We start from the raw sequence: 16,581 nt of genomic DNA on the forward strand, positions 1-16,581 counted from the left end.
ATAAAGTTTTAATTAAATTTTTATTGTAAATAAATTTTATTATTAATTATTGTTTAATATTAATATTGATAAATTTAATTAAAGGTTATTTTATATTAATAATTTTGTTGTTTTAATTAAATATATTAGTAAATAAAATTTTTTAAAATTTTATTATAGTAGATAAAGTTTTAATTGAATTTTTATTGTAAATAAATTTTATTATAGATTATTGTTTAATTTTAATATTGATAAATTTAATTAAAGGTTATTTTATAGTAATAATTGTTTTAATTAAATGTACTAGTAAATAAAATTTTTTAAAATTTTATTATAGGAGATAAAGTTTTAATTGAATTTTTATTGTAAATAAGTTTTATTATAGATTATTGTTTAATATTAATATTGATAAATTTAATTAAAGGTTATTTTATAGTAATAATTTTGTTGTTTTAATTAGATATACCAGTAAATAAAATTTTTTAAAATTTTATTATAGGAGATAAAGTTTTAATTAAATTTTTATTGTAAATAAATTTTATTATAGATTATTGTTTAATATTAATATTGATAAATTTAATTAAAGGTTATTTTATAGTAATAATTGTTGTTTTAATTAAATGTACTAGTAAATAAATTTTTTTAAAATTTTATTATAGGAAGTAAAGTTTTAATTGAATTTTTATTGTAAATAAATTTTATTATAGATTATTGTTTAATATTAATATTGATAAATTTAATTAAAGGTTATTTTATAGTAATAATTGTTGTTTTAATTAAATGTACTAGTAAATAAATTTTTTTAAAATTTTATTATAGTAGATAAAGTTTTAATTGAATTTTTATTGTAAATAAATTTTATTATGAATTATTGTTTAATGTTAATATCTATAAATTTAATTAAAGGTTATTTTATAGTAATAATTTTGTTGTTTTAATTAGATATACCAGTAAATAAAATTTTAAAAAATTTTATTATAGTAGATAAAGGTTTAATTGAATTTTTATTGTAAATAAATTTTATTATAGATTATTGTTTAATGTTAATATTGATAAATTTAATTAAAGGTTATTTTATATTAATAATTGTTGTTTTAATTAAATGTACTAGTAAATAAAATTTTTTAAAATTTTATTATAGGAGATAAAGTTTTAATTGAATTTTTATTGTAAATAAGTTTTATTATAAATTATTGTTTAATATTAATATTGATAAATTTAATTAAAGGTTATTTTATAGTAATAATTTTGTTGTTTTAATTAGATATACTAGTAAATAAAATTTTTTAAAATTTTATTATAGGAGATAAAGTTTTAATTAAATTTTTATTGTAAATAAATTTTATTATAGATTATTGTTTAATATTAATATTGATAAATTTAATTAAAGGTTATTTTATAGTAATAATTGTTGTTTTAATTAAATGTACTAGTAATTTTTTTTTAATTTTATTATAAGAGATAAAGTTTTAATTGAATTTTTATTGTAAATAAATTTTATTATGAATTATTGTTTAATGTTAATATTGATAAATTTAATTAAAGGTTATTTTATAGTAATAATTTTGTTGTTTTAATTAAATGTATTAGTAAATAAAATTTTAAAAAATTTTATTATAGTAGATAAAGTTTTAATTGAATTTTTATTGTAAATAAATTTTATTATAGATTATTGTTTAATATTAATATTGATAAATTTAATTAAAGGTTATTTTATAGTAATAATTTTGTTGTTTTAATTAAATGTACTAGTAAATAAAATTTTTTAAAATTTTATTATAGGAGATAAAGTTTTAATTGAATTTTTATTGTAAATAAGTTTTATTATAGATTATTGTTTAATATTAATATTGATAAATTTAATTAAAGGTTATTTTATATTAATAATTTTGTTGTTTTAATTAAATGTATTAGTGAATAAAATTTTTTTATTTTATTATAGTAGATAAAGTTTTAATTGAATTTTTATTGTAAGTAAATTTTATTATAGATTATTGTTTAATGTTAATATTGATAAATTTAATTAAAGGTTATTTTATAGTAATAATTTTGTTGTTTTAATTAAATGTACTAGTAAATAAAATTTTTTTATTTTATTATAGGAGATAAAGTTTTAATTGAATTTTTATTGAAAATAAATTTTATTATAGATTATTGTTTAATGTTAATATTGATAAATTTAATTAAAGGTTATTTTATAGTAATAATTTTGTTGTTTTAATTAGATATACTAGTAAATAAAATTTTTTAAAATTTTATTATAGGAGATAAAGTTTTAATTGAATTTTTATTGTAGATAAATTTTATTATAGATTATTGTTTAATATTAATATTGATAAATTTAATTAAAGGTTATTTTATATTAATAATTTTGTTGTTTTAATTAAATGTATTAGTAAATAAAATTTTTTTATTTTATTATAGAAGATAAAGTTTTAATTGAATTTTTATTGTAAATAAATTTTATTATAGATTATTGTTTAATGATAATATTGATAAATTTAATTAAAGGTTATTTTATAGTAATAATTTTGTTGTTTTAATTAGATATATTAGTAAATAAAATTTTTTAAAATTTTATTATAGGAGATAAAGTTTTAATTGAATTTTTATTGTAAATAAGTTTTATTATAGATTATTGTTTAATATTAATATTGATAAATTTAATTAAAGGTTATTTTATAGTAATAATTTTGTTGTTTTAATTAGATATATTAGTAAATAAAATTTTTTAAAATTTTATTATAGGAGATAAAGTTTTAATTGAATTTTTATTGAAAATAAATTTTATTATAGATTATTGTTTAATGATAATATTGATAAATTTAATTAAAGGTTATTTTATAGTAATAATTTTGTTGTTTTAATTAGATATACTAGTAAATAAAATTTTTTAAAATTTTATTATAGGAGATAAAGTTTTAATTGAATTTTTATTGTAAATAAGTTTTATTATAGATTATTGTTTAATATTAATATTGATAAATTTAATTAAAGGTTATTTTATAGTAATAATTTTTTTGTTTTAATTAAATATATTAGTAAATAAAATTTTTTAAAATTTTATTATAGGAGATAAAGTTTTAATTGAATTTTTATTGTAAATAAGTTTTATTATAGATTATTGTTTAATATTAATATTGATAAATTTAATTAAAGGTTATTTTATAGTAATAATTTTGTTGTTTTAATTAGATATATTAGTAAATAAAATTTTTTAAAATTTTATTATAGGAGATAAAGTTTTAATTGAATTTTTATTGAAAATAAATTTTATTATAGATTATTGTTTAATGATAATATTGATAAATTTAATTAAAGGTTATTTTATAGTAATAATTTTGTTGTTTTAATTAAATATACTAGTAAATAAAATTTTTTAAAATTTTATTATAGGAGATAAAGTTTTAATTGAATTTTTATTGTAAATAAGTTTTATTATAGATTATTGTTTAATATTAATATTGATAAATTTAATTAAAGGTTATTTTATAGTAATAATTTTTTTGTTTTAATTAAATATATTAGTAAATAAAATTTTAAAAAATTTTATTATAGTAGATAAAGTTTTAATTGAATTTTTATTGAAAATAAATTTTATTATAGATTATTGTTTAATGTTAATATTGATAAATTTAATTAAAGGTTATTTTATAGTAATAATTTTGTTGTTTTAATTAGATATACTAGTAAATAAAATTTTTTAAAATTTTATTATAGGAGATAAAGTTTTAATTGAATTTTTATTGTAGATAAATTTTATTATAGATTATTGTTTAATATTAATATTGATAAATTTAATTAAAGGTTAATTTATAGTAATAATTTTGTTGTTTTAATTAGATATATTAGTAAATAAAATTTTTTAAAATTTTATTATAGGAGATAAAGTTTTAATTGAATTTTTATTGAAAATAAATTTTATTATAGATTATTGTTTAATGTTAATATTGATAAATTTAATTAAAGGTTATTTTATAGTAATAATTTTGTTGTTTAAATTAGATATACTAGTAAATAAAATTTTTTAAAATTTTATTATAGGAGATAAAGTTTTAATTGAATTTTTATTGTAAATAAATTTTATTATGAATTATTGTTTAATATTAATATTTATAAATTTAATTAAAGGTTATTTTATAGTAATAATAATATATTTAATTTGAATATAATGATTAAATTTATGGAATTTTATGATTTTAAGTTTAATTTTATTGTGTATATTTATATAATATTATTTAATATTAAAAATTAATAAATATTAATTAAAGGTTATTTTGTATTAATTTGTTTTTATTGATATATTTAATTAAGGTTTATTTTGTAATAATTATTTATTAATTTAATTTAATATATTAGGGGATTATTTATTAGGTAAGTTAATGTTATTAAAATTTTAAATTATAATATAATTAAATAAATATTATATAAATAGTTTTATTTTAATTAAATATAATAATACTTATATAAATATATTTTCATATAAATTTTAATTTGATTAATTTTTATTTATAAATTTTTATATATTAAATTTATTTTAATAAAATAGGTTAATGGTAATTGATTATGACTATAAATTTGACTAATTTTAAAAATTTAATATTAAGTATAAATTTTTAATATTTAATATGTTAATATGATTAGTTTTTTTAATAATTATTTATTAATTTAATTAATTGTAGTATTATAGATTTATATTATTTTTTAATAAAATTATTTAAATTTAAGTATTAATATATTTATATTAAATAAATTAATATTAATAATAAAGTTTAAAAGTATAAAATTATTTAAATAAGGATTTTTTGTAAATAATTTTTATTTAATTTGAATATTTTTAATTAATTAATAAACAATAAATTCTAATTTGACTAATTTTTATATATTAAATTTATTTTTATAATAGGTTAAGGGTAAGTGATTATTATAAATTTAATATTATTTATAATTTAATTAATTTTTAAAAAAAAAATTAATATTGAATATAAATTCTTAGTATAATATGTTGATATAATTAATTATAAATTTAATTAATTGTATCAGATTTTATTATTTTTAATAAAATTATTTAAATTTAAATATCAATATAATATTTATAGTAAATAAATTAATATTAATAATGAAGTTTTAAAGTTTAATATTATTTGAATAAGGATTTTTATAAAAATAGTTTTTATTTAATTTAAATATATTTAAATTATTAATAAAAAATTCTAATTTGACTAATTTTTATTAATATTTATATATTATTAATATTATTATTATTATTAAATTTTATTATAATAATAAGTTAGGGGTAAATTATTATTATAATAAATTAATAGAATTTATATTTTGATTAAATTTAAAAAGATTAATATTAGGAATAAATTTTTAATAAATTATTAATTTTAATATAAAATATTGATATAATTAGATAGTTTATTTTGTAATAATTATTTACTAATTTAATTAAATATATAAAAGATTTTATTATATAAGTTTATTTAAATTTAAATATTAATATGATAATATTAAATAAATTAATATTAATAATAAAGTTTAAATAAGGATTTTTATATAAATAGTTTTTATTTGATTTAAATATATTTAATAAATTAATTAATAAATAATAAATTCTTAATTTACTAATTTTTATATATAAAATTTATTTTAATAATAGGTTAAGGGTAAGTGATTATTATTATAAATTTAATATTATTTATAATTTAATTAATTTTTTTAAAAAAAATTAATATTGAATATAAATTCTTAATTTACTAGGATATAAATTCTTAATTTATTATAAATTCTTAATTTACTATAAATTCTTAATTTACTAGGATATAAATTCTTAATATAATATGTTGATATAATTAATTAGTTTATTTTTAATAATTATTTATAAATTTAATTAATTATATAAATATATTTAAATTATCAATAAATAATAAGTTTTAATTTGACTAATTTTTATTAATATATATATATATACATATATATTATTATTAAATTTTATTATAATAATAAGAAGTTAGGGGTAAATTATTATTATAATAAATTAATAGAATTTATGTTTTGATTAAATTTAAAAAGATTAATATTAGGAATAAATTTTTAATAAATTATTAATTTTAATATAAAATATTGATATAATTAGTTAGTTTATTTTGTAATAATTATTTAAATTTAATTAAATATATAAAAGATTTTATTATATAAGTTTATTTAAATTTAAATATTAATATGATAATATTAAATAAATTAATATTAATAATAAAGTTTAAATAAGGATTTTTATATAAATAGTTTTTATTTGATTTAAATATATTTAATAAATTAATTAATAAATAATAAATTCTAATTTGACTAATTTTTATATATAAAATTTATTTTAATAATAGGTTAAGGGTAAGTGATTATTATTATAAATTTAATATTATTTATAATTTAATTAATTTTTTTAAAAAAATTAATATTGAATATAAATTCTTAATTTACCATCATATAAATTCTTAATTTACTATAAATTCTTAATTTACTAGGATATAAATTCTTAATTTACTATAAATTCTTAATATAATATGTTGATATAATTAATTAGTTTATTTTTAATAATTATTTATAAATTTAATTAATTATATAAATATATTTAAATTATCAATAAATAATAAATTCTAATTTGACTAATTTTTATTAATATATATATATATATATATACATATATATTATTATTAAATTTTATTATAATAATAAGAAGTTAGGGGTAAATTATTATTATAATAAATTAATAGAATTTATGTTTTGATTAAATTTAAAAAGATTAATATTAGGAATAAATTTTTAATAAATTATTGATATAATTAGTTAGTTTATTTTGTAATAATTATTTACTAATTTAATTAAATATATAAAAGATTTTATTATATAAGTTTATCTAAATTTAAATATTAATATAATAATATTAAATAAATTAATATTAATAATAAAATTTAAATAAGGATTTTTATGTAAATAGTTTTTATTTGATTTAAATATATTTAATTAATTAATTAATAAATAATAAATTCTAATTTGACTAATTTTTATATTTAAAATTTATTTTAATAATAGGTTAAGGGTAAGTGATTATTATTATAAATTTAATATTATTTTTAATTTGACTAATTTTTTAAAAAAAAATTAATATTGAATATAAATTCTTAATCTACTATAAATTTTTAATTTACTATAAATTCTTAATTTACTAGATATAAATTCTTAAAAGATTATGAATTATTAATATAATATGTTGATATAGTTAATTAGTTAATTTTAATAATTATTTATTAATTTAATTAATTGTATTATAGATTTTATTATTTTTTAATAAAATTATTTAAATTTAAATAAATATCAATATAATATTTATAATAAATAAATTAATATTAATAATGAAGTTTTAAAATATAATATTGTTTGAATAAGGATTTTTATAAAAAGTTTTTATTTAATTTAAATATATTTAAATTATTAATAAATAATAAATTTTAATTTGATTAATTTTTCATTAATATATATATAATATATATATATATATATATATATATATATATATATATATATATATTATTAAATTTTATTATAATAATAAGAAGTTAGGGGTAAATTATTATTATAATAAATTAATAGAATTTATATTAGGAATAAATTTAAAAAGATTAATATTAGGAATAAATTTTTAATAAATTATTAATTTTAATATAAGATATTGATATAATTAATTAGTTTATTTTTTAATAATTATTTGTTAATTTAATTAAATATATAAAAGATTTTATTATATAAGTTTATTTAAATTTAAATATTAATATGATAATATTAAATAAATTAATATTAATAATAAAGTTTAAATAAGGATTTTTATTCAAATAGTTTTTATTTGATTTAAATATATTTAATTAATTAATTAATAAATAACATTTTAATTTGACTAGTTTTTTATATAAAATTTATTTTAATAATAGGTTAAGGGTAAGTGATTATTATTATAAATTTAATATTATTTTTAATTTGACTAATTTTTTAAAAAAAAATTAATATTGAATATAAATTCTTAATTTACTATAAATTCTTAATTTACTATAAATTCTTAATTTACCATAAATTCTTAATAGATTATGAATTATAAATATAATATGTTAATATAATTAATTAGTTTGTTTTTAATAATTATTTATTAATTTAATTAATTGTATTAGAGATTTAATTTTTTAATAAAATTATTTAAATTTAAATGTTAATATAATATTTATAATAAATAAATTAATATTAATAATTAAGTTTTAAAGTATAATATTATTTAAATAAGGATTTTTGTGAAAAAAAATTATTTAAATTAAATTATTTAAATCATTAATAAATAATAAATTCTAATTTGACTAATTTTTATTAGTATGTATATATATATATATATATATATATATATATATATTGTAATAACAAGTTAGGGGTATAAATTATTATTATAATAAATTAATAGAATTTATGTTTTGATTAAATTTAAAAAGATTAATATTGAATGAATTTTAATAAATCATTAATTTTAATATAATATATTGATATAATTAATCAGTTTATTTTATAATAATTATTTATTAATTTAATAAAATGTGTAAAAGATTTTATTATATAAGTTTATTTGAATTTAAATATTAATGTAATAATAATATTAAATAAATTAATATTAATAATAAAGTTTAAATAAGAATTTTTATGTAAAAAGTTTTTATTTAGTTTAAATATATTAATTATTAGTAAATAATAAATTCTAATTTGACTAATTTTTAAAAATAATAGATAATAAATTTAATTAAATTATGAATTTTAATAAAATATATTGATATAATTAATTAGAAGGTTTGAAATAATTATTTATTAATTTAATAAAATGTATTAGAAGTTTTATTGATTATATGATTTTTATTTAAATTTAAATATTTATATAATAGTATAGTATTTAAATTATATTTAATATACATTATATATATTAAATTTTATTATAATAAATAATAATTTAGAATTAATTATTATTATAATAAATTTAATATAATTAATGTTTATGATTAAATTTTAAAAGAAAATATTGGGTATAAATTTTTAATATGAATATATTGATACAATTAATTAAGGGTTATTTTATAATAATTATTTATTAATTTAATTAAATAAATAAAAATTTTTATTAAAATTTAAATATTAATAGAAAAGTTTAAGTAAGAATTTTTGTTTAAATAGTTTTTGTTTAATTAAAATATATTTAATTTATTAATAAATAAATTCTAATTTGACTAATTTTTGTAAATATTATATATATATATATATATATATTAAATTTTGTTTTATTTTAGTATTAAATTTAGGGGTGAAGTTATAAATTTAATATTTATATTTTAATAAATTAATTTATGGATTTAGAATTAAAATATAAAAATTTTAGTTTAATAAAAAATTGGTTCATTTACATTGAAGGGATTCTTGAATAAGGAAAATTTTAAATGTAAATATATGTGTATATATATATATAAATATTATTTTAATTATGGATAAAACAATTAACTATAAGATTTATTTTATAAATAAAAATTTTTGAATTATATAAATTTAAAAGGTTTATATAAATATTAAGTAGAGATTAATTTTTAATATTAAATGAGAGTTTGAATAAGAAATTTAAATTAAATAATGGTGAAATTAGTGCCAGCACCAGCGGTTAAACTAATGTTATTAGTTAATTTTAATAATTTTTAAATTATTAAAGAGTAATTAAATATTAAGTAAATAATTATTAGTTAAGTGAAATTTTTAATATTAATAGGCTTAATAATTAAAGTTTAATTATTTAATAAGGTTTTTTAAAAGACTAGGATTAGATACCCTATTATAAAATTATAATTTATTAATTTAAAGTTAATAATTAAATGTAAAACATTAAAATTAAATAATTTGGCAGTTTTATATTCTTATTAGGGGAACCTGTAATTAATCGATGATCCACGTTAAGATTTACTTAGATTTATTAGCTTATGTATTGTCGTTTTCAATTTTTATGGAGATATAAATTTTTTAATATTAGATAATTATAGAATTTAATTTACTGATAATAATTCAGATCAAAACGTAGTTTATCTAAGATATTATATGGGTTACTTTTAATTTAAAGTTTTTAGTATTATATTTAATTATAATTATCTAAAGAGGATTTAATAGTAAATTTAAATAATTATTTAAATTGAAACAAGTTATATAAAGTGTACAAATTGCCCGTCACTTTCATTATAAGTGGAATAAGTCGTAACATAGTAAAGGTATTGGAAAATGTTTTTATTAAAATTTTAATTATATAAAGTAATTCATTTATAGTGAAAATAATTTTTATACAAAAAAATTTTATTTATTTAATTTAATGTTATTATTTAAGTGTAAATTTAATTTTTTTAAAAAAGATTATTATATAATTTTAAGTTTTAGTATTTATTTAAGAATAAATTTAATAATTTTAGAATGTATTGTAAAAGATTTTAATAATATTATTTAAAGTAAAAGTTAATTTTGTACCTTTTGTATCAGGGTTAATTAATTATTAATTATGTTTTTTAATTTTCTCGAAGATAAAAGAGTTAATTTAATATTATTTTTTATATTTCATAATAATTATTAATATTAAGTTAGTTGTGAAAAGTAATTCGATTTTATTGATATCTAGTTTTTTTAGAAATGAATTTAATTCATATATTAATTTATTTATATAATATATAAATAATTATTTGATAAAAATAGTTAATATAAAAAATTTAAGGGTTAAACTTTAAATTTATTATATAATTTAGTAATTAAAGTTAATAAATGGTTTATAATAAAATTTTATTAATCTTTAAGATAATTTAATAATTTAAATTAAAATATAATAATTTATAGTAAATATATGTAAATTTATAAAAAAAAATTTATAAATAATTAATTTATTATTAGAATGATTAAATTAGTAAATTTTAAATATTTATATTATAATTAAAGTGATAAGTAATTTTAAGGAATTCGGCAAAATATAATATTCACCTGTTTAACAAAAACATGTCTTTTTGTTTATAATTTAAAGTCAGCCCTGCACAATGAATTTATTTTAAATCGCTGCGGTATTTTGACTGTACGAAGGTAGCATAATCATTTGTCTTTTAATTGAGGACTAGAATGAAGGGGTTAATGAGATATAAACTGTCTAATATTAAATAAATAATTTAGATTTTAAGTAAAAATGCTTAAATAATATAAGGGGACGAGAAGACCCTATAGAATTTAATAGATTTATTTATATTTTAGTTAAATAACAATATTAATAAATTTATTTTATTGGGGGGGTATTTAAATTTAAATAACTTTAAAAAAAAATTATCATAATTTTATGTAAGTTAAATGATTGTTTAATAAAAATAATTAGAAAAATTACCTTAGGGATAACAGCATAATATTTTTGGAAAGATCATATTGATAAAAATGTTTATGACCTCGATGTTGAATTAAGAATAAAATTAAGTGTAGTAGTTTAATTATTGAGTCTGTTCGACTTATTATATCTTACATGATTTGAGTTCAGATCGGTGTGAGCCAGATCGGTTTCTATCTTTTATAATTTTAAATAATTTTGTACGAAAGGACCAATTATTTTTATTTTATTAATGATTTAAGTAATAAAATAAATTATATTATTTTGGCAGAATAAAGTGCGGTAAATTTAGAATTTATATATGTAAGAAATTACAAATAATAATGTTAATATCTAATATTTTATTTAATTGTTTTTTAATAATTTTATTAATATTAAAAATATTATTAAGTTTAGCTTATTTAACTTTATTTGAACGAAAAATTTTAAGTTACATACAAAGTCGTAAGGGCCCTAATAAAGTTGGGGTTTTAGGGGTTTTACAACCTTTTAGTGATGCTTTAAAATTATTATTAAAGGAATTTTTTATTATTGAAAGAATTAGTTATTATTATTATTTATTAATACCAATATTAATAATTATTTTATCATTTATAATATGATTTATTTATCCTTATTATGTTAATTGAATTTCAATAGATATAGGTTTATTATTATTATTGAGTTTATTGGGAATTAATGTTTATCCTGTAATATTAATAGGGTGATCATCAAGTTCAAATTATTCAATATTAGGTTCTATTCGTTCTATTGCGCAATCTATTTCTTATGAAGTTAGTTTATTTTTAATTTTTTTTATTTTAATTATTATAATTGAAGATTTTAATATAATTAGATTTATTAAATTTCAATTTATAGTTAGGTTTATTATTTTTATATATCCAATTTATTTAATTTTTTTTTTGAGGATGATGATTGAGTTGAATCGTACTCCTTTTGATTTAGTTGAGGGTGAATCAGAGTTAGTTTCTGGATTTAATACTGAATATTATGGTAGATTATTTACAATAATTTTTATATCTGAATATTTAATAATTGTTTTTGTTAGATTTTTAATTTCGTTAATGTTTTTTGGTTTTAATTTAATAAATTTTATATTTAATTTATTTATAGTAATTCATATATTTATAATTATTTGAATTCGAAGAGTTTTACCTCGTATACGATATGATGATTTAATAAATTTATGTTGAAAAAAAGTATTAACTTTGGCTTTAATATTTATTTTATTTTATATAGGGGTTAAGGAAATTATTATTGAATATATACTTTAATATTCATATAAATTTTTAATTTACCATCATATAAATTCTTAATTTACTAGGATATAAATTCTTAATTTACTATAAATTTTTAATTTACTATAAATTCTTAATTTACCATCATATAAATTCTTAATTTACTATAAATTCTTAATTTACCATAAACGTTAGGATTATAATAATTAAAATATGATGTTAATGTTGAATAATTAAATAGTAATTTTAATTAGAATAAATAAATACTTAAAATGTTATATTTATATAAATTCTTAATTTACTATAAATTCTTAATTTACCATCATATAAATTCTTAATTTACTATAAATTCTTAATTTACTATAAACGTTAGGATTATAATAATTAAAATATGATGTTAATGTTGAATAATTAAATAGTAATTTTAATTAGAATAAATAAATACTTAAAATGTTATATTTACCAGGATATAAATTCTTAATTTACCATAAATTCTTAATTTACCATCATATAAATTCTTAATTTACTATAAATTCTTAATTTACTATAAACGTTAGGATTATAATAATTAAAATATGATGTTAATGTTGAATAATTAAATAGTAATTTTAATTAGAATAAATAAATACTTAAAATGTTATATTTATATAAATTTTTAATTTACTATAAATTCTTAATTTACCATCATATAAATTCTTAATTTACTATAAATTCTTAATTTACCATAAACGTTAGGATTATAATAATTAAAATATGATGTTAATGTTGAATAATTAAATAGTAATTTTAATTAGAATAAATAAATACTTAAAATGTTATATTTACTAGGATATAAATTCTTAATTTACCATAAATTCTTAATTTACCATCATATAAATTCTTAATTTACTATAAATTCTTAATTTACCATCATATAAATTCTTAATTTACTATAAATTCTTAATTTACTATAAATTCTTAATTTACTAGGATATAAATTCTTAATTTACTATAAATTCTTAATTTACTATAAATTCTTAATTTACTATAAATTCTTAATTTACTAGGATATAAATTCTTAATTTACTATAAATTCTTAATTTACCAGGATATAAATTCTTAATTTACTATAAATTCTTAATTTACTATAAATTCTTAATTTATCATAAACGTTAGGATTTATAATAATTAAAATATGATAATGTTGAATAATTAAATAGTAATTTTAATTAGAATAAATAAATACTTAAAATGTTATATTTATATAAATTAATTTACTATAAATTCTTAATTTATCATAAACGTTAGGATTATAATAGAATTAAAATATATTTAATTTTTATTGTTGTATAATTAAATAGTAATTTTAATTAGAATAAATAAATACTTAAAATGTTACTATTATATAAATTCTTAATTTACTATAAATTCTTAATTTACTATAAATTCTTAATTTACCATAAATTTTTAATTTACCAGGATATAAATTCTTAATTTACTAGGATATAAATTCTTAATTTACTATAAACTCTTAATTTACAATTTATCATTTATAGTAAAATTAAATTTATCAATATTAACATTAAACAATAATTTATAATAAAATAAAATAAAATTATTTAGTTAAAAATTAATATATTTATATATATAAGTTAATAAATAGTTTTATATTTATGTTATATTTTCAAGATATATGCTTATAAAGCTTATTAACTAAAATAATATTTTATCTCAAATTAAATTTAATATAGGAGATACAATAAAATAAAAAAAATATAAAATAGTAAAAATTAATCTTAATTGGTTAAAAGGATATTCAATTAATTGCCCTCCTAATCATGTTAATATAATAAAAGAGAGAATAAATAATCAATAGGTGTATTGATTTAGGTAATAAAATTTATTTGATGAATATTTATTTAAGTTTAATATTGGTATAAATAATAAAATAAAAATTGATATAAATAATGCAATTACACCTCCGAATTTGTTTGGAATTACGCGAAGAATTGTATAAGCAAATAGAAAATATCATTCAGGTTTAATGTGTTCAGGGGTAATTATTGGATTTGCTATAATGAAATTATCTGGATCTGAAAGTAAATATGGATATTTTATAATAATAATTAAAAATATATTGATAATTAGTATGTATCCTAAAATGTCTTTAATAATAAAATAAGGATAAAAAGATGTTAGATAATATTTATTTCTTGTTCCTAGTGGGTTTGATGATCCTTTATTATGAAGAAAAAATAAATGAATAATAACTATTATTGTAATAATTAATGGTATAATAAAATGTAAAGTATAGAATCGATTTAATGTAGCATTATTAATAGAAAATCCACCTCAGATTCATTCTACAATTATTGGTCCTATATAAGGAATAGCAGATAATAAATTAGTAATTACAGTTGCTCCTCAAAATGATATTTGTCCTCATGGTAGTACATATCCTAAAAAGGCTGTTGCTATGGATATGATAAAGATTAGTACACCTATATTTCATACATTTATTTTATTAAATGAATGATAATAGATTCCTCGTCCAATGTGAATATATATAATAAAAAAAAAAAATGATGCTCCATTTATATGAATTAAGCGAATTAATCATCCAAAATTTACATTTTTTATGATATGGATAGTTCTTTCAAAAGCATATATGGTATTTGGACAATAATGTATTGTTAAAAATAATCCAGATATAATTTGGATCATAAGAAATAATCCTAAAATAGATCCAAAATTTCATCAGTAATTAATATTATTAGGGGTTGGTAATTTATTTAATGAATTTATAAATATATTTAATAAAGGGTTTAATTTTGTTAATTTAATTATTTTTGAATTTTTCATAATAATTAAATTATTAATTTTTGAGTAAATTAAAAATTTGTTAATTTATTTTTTAATTTTTCGTAGGGGTTGTAAATATATTATAGAACATGTTTTTATTGATAAATATATAATTCATAATAAGTAACATATTATTGTTGAGGTTAAAATTGCTAATGGATATAAATATACATTAAAAATTGTGTAGTTATTTGATTGAGTTATTAAATTTATTGAATAATTTTTTTGTTGACTGGTAATATATGTTATTAATATAAATAAAAAAATTAATATTAATAAATAGTTGAAATTATATTTAATTTTAATATAATTATTATTTATTAAACTTGTAAAATATAAAAATATAATTATAATTCCTCTTACTATTGAAATTATAATTATATAGCAATATATTGCTATTTGATTAAATAAATAATTTATAATTAATATTATAATTGTAAAAATAATTAATAAAATTATATAATTTAATGGTATTAATTTTTTTTTTATAATAATAATAATTATAATATTAATTAAATAGAATAATAAGATTTTAATTAAAAATTCATTAGTTGGGGTTATCATATATGATGTTGAGTATAAAAATTCAAGTATTTATTTATACTAATTATTTAATAATTAATCAAGAAATAGTTTAAGTAAAACATTAATTTTGGGAATTAAAAATATAATAATTTTATTTTTTTGAAAATTTAGTTAGAAGAAAAGTTAAAAGTATAATACTAATTTTAATTTACAAAATTAATGTTTTATTTAAACTATTTAACTAGGTTTAATTCATATTGACTTTTTTATAAGTTTTAATTTAATCATATTTTTATTAATTATTTTAATTTTATATAAGTTTGAGGAAAGATTTTTTATGTTATTAATTAGATTCGAATTTATTTTAATTTATTCAATAATAATAATAATAATTATTAATTCAAGAGAAAGAAATGATTATTTATTTATTTATTTATTAGTTATGGGGGTAAGTGATAGAGTAATTGGAATTACTTTAATAATTAGATTAATTTTTGAGAAAGGTAATCAAAGATTAAAAATTTTAAATTTAAATAT

General features: G+C 11.9%; 1 pseudogene; it reads right to left on the reverse strand.

Moving 5' to 3' along the window:
* Positions 1-14,371: 14,371 nt before the first annotated feature.
* Positions 14,372-16,094, reverse strand: LOC143262911 (cytochrome b pseudogene; annotated as a pseudogene).
* Between the last annotated feature and the right edge of the window lie 487 nt (positions 16,095-16,581).

Source organism: Megalopta genalis, unplaced genomic scaffold, assembly GCF_051020955.1.
Source record: "Megalopta genalis isolate 19385.01 unplaced genomic scaffold, iyMegGena1_principal scaffold0237, whole genome shotgun sequence".
NCBI lineage: Eukaryota > Metazoa > Arthropoda > Insecta > Hymenoptera > Halictidae > Megalopta > Megalopta genalis.